The 8,978-nt window shown below is 48.1% G+C and overlaps 1 pseudogene; it reads right to left on the reverse strand.

Moving 5' to 3' along the window:
* Positions 1-1,368: 1,368 nt before the first annotated feature.
* Positions 1,369-2,407, reverse strand: LOC149361962 (methylosome protein WDR77-like; annotated as a pseudogene).
* Between the last annotated feature and the right edge of the window lie 6,571 nt (positions 2,408-8,978).

An 8,978-nucleotide genomic window follows, 5' to 3' on the forward strand; every position in this document is an offset into this window, starting at 1 on the left:
TCGCAGCCCCGGAGCTCCGTGCCAAAGACTATTTCCCTTTGGGCCTGCTCGGATATAGCCCCACTCAGGATGAGGCGTATTGAAATCTCCAACGACAATGAGTTGAGCCCTAGCCGCTAGCCGTTGCGTCTTGATCAAGAGGTATGGCAAGCTCACCCCATTGACTTTTCAGAACAATATACATTAAGAAGAAAGATACTCCTATTGTCCTTTCTTTTGGGCAGAATCTCTAGCTGGACGTAGTCCTCTCCACTGCTATCTATGGTAATACGGGAGTAATTACTTATTGGCATCAACCCGAGCGCAGCCATACGGCTACAAAGGAACGCTTTCCTTCGTAATTACTCCTTTATTACAGTAATTACTCCTTATTGCAAATATATTCTAACTTTTGGGATTGATCAATTCGCTCTCGCCCTACTATATGCTTGCTGTCCCAATTAGCTCAATTGGTAGAGCGCCTGCTTCAGTGAAGCGGTGGTCCCGAGTTCGAGCCTCGGACCAGGACCAACTTTTCTTTCACTACGAAGTTTCTGCGAAAGCGGTATAGCTCTTTCTGTAGCCGTATGGCTGCGCTCGGGTGGATACCAATGAGTAATTACTCCCTTATTACAAATCTACTCTACCTTGGGGGATTTCCCTAAACATTTGCTATGGTATGCTGAATCGCTGTGGTGTTGCGATGGAGCAGCACGGTCGTGAAGACACTCGATATGCCCCCCCCCCCCCTGATCAATTTCTGGCGGTGTAAATGCCTTAAAGCTCTGTAATTTCACCAAGCCAATTAGAAAAATTCTCTAAAGAGCCCGTAGACTGTCTCTAGACTTTAGTCTAAGAAGTCTCTAGAGTGTCTGCCGCCGTGGTGGCTCAGTGATTATGGTGCTCGGCTGCTGACCCGAAAGACGCGGGTTCTAACCTGGCCGCGGTGGTTGAATTTCGATGAAGGTGAAATTCTAGAGGCCCGTGTACTGTGCGATGTCAGTGCACGTTAACGAACCCCAGGTGGTCGAAATTTTCGAAGCCCTTCACTACGGTGTCGCACATAGCCTGAGTCGCTTTGGGACGTTAAACCCCATAAACCAAACAACCCATCTATAGAGTGTCCATAGACAAATCCTACATATAATATCCAGATTTATGGCCATACACGTTTAGTAGACTTTTGTCTATAGACTAATGTCTACTGAAAGTCTAGGTCTCTAGGAGCCTGGTGCTCGGCTCTTCTAGGGTGAAATGCTTGGGAAAAGGGTCTTAGACCAAACAGTTGCCTTGACGGATGAGTGATAAGTTCCCCCGCCAAGCAACCATAAGTCCGCCTCGTGCGGCATAAGCCCAATTTGTGGCCCTTTTTTTATTTTTTTTGATTAGTTAAGCGACCAGCGCAGCTTTATTTGAGGGTCCCTGCCCGTCCCCGTGGCACGCCTCCGACGATGGGCCGACCACGTGCTGGAGGGCGCGGCCGTCCCACGCCGATGACAGCAGCGAGCCTTCGCTCCAGCACAGGCCTCGCACGAAGTCAGTGTGCTCCTCGCCGCTGTAGATGACATGGTCCTCCGCCTTGGTCACATCAGCCACCCGCACAATGGCATCGTCTGCACATACTGCCAGCAAACTTGGCGTGTCGGGGCAGAAGAGGATGCGGTGCAGGGGCTTCCGGCTCAGCCCCAGCTCGAGCACGTCCGTGTTGGGCTAGCGGAGGTCACGCAGGGCCACATCCCCCGACACCTGCCCCACCGCATAGCAGCTGGCACTCAGGGGCTGCCAGTCCAGGGTGGTCGGCTCACAGCATTCAACCAGGACTGTGGCTGGCTCGCTCAGCCTCATGTCCCACGAGTGGACCTTGCCATCCTTGCTGCAGGAGAGGAAGACGTTGGGGTCCGTGGAGAAGACCACCTTCCACACCACATCCGTGTGGGCTGCCACGTACGTCTGGCTGCACTGCATGCAGGTCATGTCCCACAGCTTGATCCCCATGTCCCAGCTGGCAGAGGCCAGCCAGCGGCCGTCCGGGGACAGGCCCAGGGAAGTGACACAGCCGTCGTGGTCACACCGGTAGAACACAGTGTCCAGCAGCCGAGGCTCGTCTGGCGTCAGCTGCACCATCTCCAGGGCACCCGAGTCCAGGCCCAAGATGAGGCGCCCCGGTCCCAGGGGCACTATGTCGGCCACGGTCGAGTCGGTCGTGACCAAGGCAACGCACTTCTCCAGGCTGGGGATGTCCTCCACCCGCTCGTAGAGCCGCACAGAGCCATCCCACGTGTTCCCAAAGAGGTTGTTGCACGCCAGAGCCAGGGACCCATCTTTGCAGCGCTTGATGTCGTCGATCTCCTTATGAAAGTTGGTCGCCGGGACAGACGCCATCAGCGGCACACGTCGTAAGGTTGAGTCCACAGCACGCACAGCAAACAAAGATCTCTAGGAGGTCTACAGAAACAGCTCTATAAAAAGTCTATACACGATCTATAGACTTATTGCCACACAACTCCTCGAGAGTTCTATCTATGGAACATCTATAGACAAATGTCAACTCAAAGTCTAATTGACACAGGTCTGTACACGGACTATAGACGATTATAGACTTATGGCCATAAACTTCCAAAAGATTTCTGTCTACAGACAGTCTACAGACAAAAGTCTACTGGTCCAGTAGACATACTACTATAGACTGTCTATAGAGATTCCATAGGTATGTGGGCTGGCATTGCTATAGACCTCTTTCTATAGCCAGTCTATAGACATCTGTCTACTAAACCTTTAGTAAGCCATTATCTATACACTGGAGATAGTCTACAACCGTTTGTCTACAGACTGCTGTTGCGTTGTGTATGCTCCGATAGCGGACTAAACGGGTCGCGAAGAACCAAGTCGGGCTGTAGACGCTGGGGCATCGCGTTTGACGCCGATGCCGAGACGGGTCGAGGAATAGAGAAACTTAACAGATTTATTTATTTATTTATTTCATATACCCTACGAGAGGGGAATGGTTACAGGTGAAAAAAAAACATAACAATACAATAAACTATATGGGGCTATTATCAAAAAAGTTACAGATGTGTCTAATCATACAATGTTAGCTAAGGCGTTCTTGAAAAGCTGGTAATCTTTGATGGTTGCTGTTGGTGCGGGAAGGTGATTCCACTCTGCTGCTGTTCGAGGAAAAAATTACTGAAAGAAAGCGTTAGTTCTGCAAAATGGGACACCGACTTTGTAGGCATGATCTAATCTTGATGATAGGTGATGCGGGGAAGAGAGTAATTCACTGCGCAGGTCTGGATGATGAAAGATCTTATGGAATAGGCAGACACGAAACATTTTGCGACGTGAAGCTAAGGATGGCAGATTAAGGCTTGATTTCATTGAATATATGCTAGCGGTCCTATTATAGTTGGAGAGAATGAAGCGGGCTGCGCTATGTTGGACCATTTCGAGTGAATGAATAAGCTTTTCATGATGAGGGTCCCAGATGGACGCGGCATATTCTAGTTTTGGACGTATTAATGTCTTGTACAATAGCAGTTTTAGGGATGAAAGAGCTCTGGCGAAGTTGCGGCGGATGTAACCCAGCATACGATTGGCGTATTAGCGTATTAGCATATGTATTTGCGTTGTTAACTATGTATTATTTGCATGGTGATCAGAGATTTCGGTCGTAAAAAAATGAGCAGTGCGGGTCTTTTTAAAGGGGTCGCTTGCCCTTGGGGGTCGCTTGAGAAAGTGACAAACTTGAAGCATTTCTAGCCAGACCAGTTATCTATAAACCGGTTCAAATAAAGGCAACAAGTACAAGAAATGTTTCGTGACCTATAGGTTGCGTGCTCGCAATCTGAATGTCCTTGGTTCAATTCTCCGCATCTTCATGAGAAATTTTATTTTTGTTTTCTCATGATGTCACTGAGTTTCCGATCCCACTTTATATTATGGTCTACAGTTTACGTCATGCGAGACGAGGGTGACGACATCTGGGGTTTTGGGGACCACTGCTGCTGGAAAACAACGCCACACACCGGCTTTTGTTGCAGATGAGCCATATAAAGCTTTCGCATTAATAAACACACCTCTCCAGCCTCGCGGCCTACGACAACACGTATTCACCTTTTTCATAAATATTTATATCCTTTGCCTTATCTTAACGTCGATAGAAAAAGGGCCCACTGCATCGACCGCTCTAGCCACTGTAATGCAGTGTATCCCCCGCAAGCTCAATCTTGGCCTTTTACGCACTCGTTCTTCCTGGGCAAAGCACAAGACTGCAATGGCTTGCCCACCAAAGTTTCCACCATTATCGACGCATTAGCATTCAAGCAGCATTCATCAAAAACATTTGACTGTGATTTACGTTATATTTATTCGTCCTGTAACACCTACTTCTCCAAGGAATGTCTCAACAAGTGATCTTTGATAAATAAAATAAACAAATGAACAATTAAGCGGTTCTAGCACTTAGCATTGCCCAGACTGTATTGTTGAAACGTGATGCGGTACACGTAGGATGCGCTTGTACTGATATGCCTGGCTTTATCTCGACATTTTATCATCTGCTACTTCCGGTCTATCGTCGCTCACTGACTGCCAACGCACAACTCAGCGGGTGGGGGGATTAAGTAGGGATGGTGGAGAACGCGGCGCATCTTTCACAGCAGTCCTGCACTGAGAGTCGAAGCTGCTCTCTTGCCTCCTCCGCTGGTTGTAATTCCACTCGGGACTGATTTTCTTTCCCGGATGCCATTCGCACACAATAATTTCAGAATGTTTCGCATAAGCCAGCCCTCATGTTTTGTTTCAGGTTCGCAGTTGTTTCCAGAAAATGTGCGCATTTATTCGCCGAAAATTGCGGGTATTTGCATTTAATGCTTCATGCTTAACAGAGCTTGTTCGTAGCCTTCCGCAGTCTGGACAGGAGTGAATCTCCACATAAATTACACACACATCGCGTGCATACACGCGATGGCAGAGGCAGTGAATATTTCGTAGGCACGCCACTCTGATTCGCGAGGGAATTGTAGAAGACGCCACGGCGTTTGTTGTTTGCGCCCGATCTTTACTGTTGAGGCGTACCCTTTTGTAGCCATATGGGCACAAAAGAATCAACTGTTTTAGTTTTGTTGTCCTGATACAATTACAACACGACAGCACGCGCGCACAAGAGAAGGAATTCACACAGACGATGCTCGAGACACCATGACGTCTCCTTCCTTCTCTTGTGTACACGTCCTTCTCTGCTGGCTTCTCTACCCGCTACCGCGCATCAATAGGCCCAACAAGCCACGCTTCTACAAGGTTCCACTACATTTTTGGGCAGTCCAAACTGTGTGTCATTTGTAGTTTACCCGGCCCCTGTGATCGTGCCACAGCTCGGTGGCCGGCACACCCGGCTACGCAGAAAAATGCTCGCACGATACCGAGCCCCGCCTTTGAAGTTTGATGATCGAATTTCGCGAATAGCACGGCGTACAATGAATTGACTCCTACAAACGAGATGTTCATGCCAGAATGGGTTGCAAGCACAGCTCCAAATACACCAGGAGCCGTATTCTATGCTGTCCGTTTCCCGTTGTCTCTTTCGCGTCCATTTGGTCCTCTGTGAGTATTCATTCAGATACGCCCGTGGCTTTCAAGCGCCAGTGGCAGTGGTTCATGGTTTACATGGTTTTAAAGTCCCAAAAAGACTCAGGCTATGAAGGACGCCGTAGTGAAGGGCTCCGGAAATTTAGACCACCTTGGGTTCTTTCACGTGCACTGACATCGCACAGTGTCCGAGCCTCTAGGAGCAACCCGATCATTGGATGGTTGGCGACCGGACCCCACGATTGGCTGAAATTGGAGGCAATAAGCAGGCAATGGCGAGGTCCATGGCAGTGCCGTGTCAACAGCAGGCGACCAGACGAGACCACTAGCTGCCATTGGCTGCGATGGCCGCATCGCTTGCATCATACGCTTGAAAGCCGCGGGTGAATCTGAGCGACCACTGAATGTGGATCTAATGGTCGCGATATGGACGACAGAAAATGGGCAGCCTATAGAATACGATCGTGGCGGAAAAAAGCAACAAAGAGTGCAGTTCATGGATGGGCTGCGACGTAAGCATCTCACCTACTCCTTACCTCCCGATAAAAGCGGAGAAGGTTGTAAATGTTTGATTGAGGCGGCTAGCTGCTCTGCGGGTGCAAGGACTCACCTCGGAGTGCGCATTGCACAGATAACGGTGCCAAAAGTGCCCGAATGCGGTGGCTCTAATACGACTGTGAATGAGTGGTATGAAAAAATGTTTCCCACTGAGAGTTTCACCATCACAAAAAACCTTGAGAGGGCTGCAAATTTATCACTAACGTAATCAGGGAAAATTTGAAACAATGTAGTCCATTAACAATTAAAAATTTAGTCACAAATCCAGAAGGGCACCTACAACCTTTACAACATCCTCGCAGCGCATAGTACAGGCTTCTATGCATTCGCTGACACCAACGTCGAATACATCGCCAACATCGTTTCTAAGCTGGATACCAAGCCGGCGCCTCCTCATCTGACTTTGGATTATAAGTGGGCATGCCCGCTTGCCATGCCAAGGGTGCGATTGTCACAGCGAAACGAGTTTCCAGACCAATCGAGAATATAAACTTCCATGTGTAGGCGGCCTAAAAAAGTTTGTTTTCTGAGGTCTTATACCACATGGGCAACTAACGCCATATGCGTCAAGCTCAAGGTATAGAAAAAGTTTTCTGCGGAACCTTATAGAAATGTGAAAAATCATCTGTGGTGGGGAAACAAAAGTAACTTGATGTATTTCATCATATGGGTGCAAACACACTAAGAATCATTTGGTGACTGTGCCAGATTTTGAATGTGCACAGGAAGGGAACAAAGTCGCAGGTAAACATAATGGCCTCAATTTCTGAGCGAATTGGAGAGCCAAGAAAACATTAACAATATCATCTTTTTTCATGCCAACTTCTACAGTGTTAACGCTACCCATCTCAGCCATCTTAAACACAAATATCCTGGCATTGATCTGAGAGATGAAATGCTAAACTTACTTGACACAGTACTTGAGCATGGGAATTATCGACGTTGCTTCTTGTAGGCAGTCTTGTTCTCAAACAAGAACATTTCGCGGTGTGTCTCATTTATTTCACCTTCGCCTGGCGTCGCAATGTTTGTCTCCTGAATAAAAAGAAGTATCATCGCAGCAGACGTTCCTTCGCCTTGGATTTATGGATGTGTATTCCGGCCATTTCGCGTTGGGTAACGATGTGGTTAGAGAATAGTGGGGTCCGTTCATGTTTTCTCTCGGTTCTCAGTCATAAATTCCATGATATATGCTTCGTTCTTACCTCTGTGGATATTACCGAGCACTTGAAAGCAGCCGCCGTAGCATGACATCTTGCAGCCTCTTAAGGATAGCTGCTCTTGCAGATTTTGAGGCCCTTAGAAATATGGGTACTTATTACCCGGACTAAGCCGGATCATGGGACATATATACGACGCAGTTTTCGGCATATTCTAGTTAAAAACGCAGGCATCTGAGGTGCATGTCAGTGAACTGCAAAAACAAGTTCATGGTTTGTTAACTAGTGCTCAACATTTGAACTCACTTTTTGGATATTTCGGCGTCAAAATATTTTCCCCGCTGCAGCAAAACAAGCAGCTCAAGGATGAGATGCAGCCTTTGTTCCTCAGCCTAGAACTTGCACAGATCTCGCGATTAAACAATGGGCAGATCTGAGGTGCTCCCTACTACCAAGGGAAGACTGCGTTGCTATGATGCCGGTAGGGGGGGGGACGCCAGCCGTCTCATTCTTCTACAGATGTGAACATTGTGTACTCACCAAACAAGTGAAAATGATAACGTCATTACCCGCTTAGGTTTTAGAGATACATGACAGGAGCCAGCAGACGCCTAGACGAAGGAGAACAGGGGACGTCTAGTCTAATTTGTGGTTTTCATCAATGTTAAGAATAATAAAAGCAGAAGAAAAAGGATCCGAACTCACGAAGTCTGAATATCGCGACGGGTGCTCTGCGAACTCAGCCACGGCAGCGGCTGTCCAATCTTTTGCTTTCGGAGGCATTTATACGCAGCGTAACCGGAGATTGAGAGTTCACCAGCAGCATCCTTGACCATAGCGGCGGACCCCGTACGTCTTCTATTACTGTGAGTGCCACATGGGAACATGGTCGAGCGGTGAGGGTAGAAGCTGTGTGAGCACCCTCTTATCCTACCTACGGCATCAAGACTGCCAGAATCGAGGCCCTCGTTAGCTATTGAGCAGACAACGAGAAGGAAAAGAGGGGCGTTATGTACGCTATAACGAACTCCTCTTTTCCCTCTCATCGTCTGCTCATCACGCAAGCTATAATGCAAAAGATATTATAAGAAGAGTAATTATGACTTACGGCACACATGAAAATGCAGGTTACTGTGGCTATGTTTTCTTAATTCCTGGATGTTGAGGTGGCACTTCCGCACTCACTGATTCGACGTATTCATGCTGTTCGCTACAGCAAACCACTGAGACATTGCACGAGTGAACGATAAGGGACTTTACAAGTCCTTCCAGGGTGCTATGCAATGCCTACTTCAAACACTTCATACCTCCTTACTCCTTTAATATCACATGTATTTCACGTTAAAGTATCCGCCACAGTAGCATTGCCTTCAGTAAATTATTAACGCCAGCAACATTCTCCGCATCCTTCTCCCTCCACTCGGCAATCCTGTAACCAGCGAAAACACCCAAACAGCTCTGTACTACACTTCGAATGCCCCAGCGAGGTTTATAATCCGAAGTCGTTGTCAGCGCAGCCCTCGCTGAACCACCATTGTCCGTGAAGTGTTCTGCTTCAGAGATGAGACAACCACGGAGTCGTTTCATCAGCTGAGAAATACATGTATATCGGTCGTGCACCGAGTCGATCTTGGACTCACCCTGCTTCCGAGAGAGGCATGAAACGTACGCTGACAGTCGCCGTGTCTTCTCCAC

This window comes from Amblyomma mixtum, chromosome 2 (assembly GCF_055824585.1).
Source record: "Amblyomma mixtum isolate Tamu chromosome 2, ASM5582458v1, whole genome shotgun sequence".
In the NCBI taxonomy this organism is placed as follows: Eukaryota; Metazoa; Arthropoda; class Arachnida; order Ixodida; family Ixodidae; genus Amblyomma; species Amblyomma mixtum.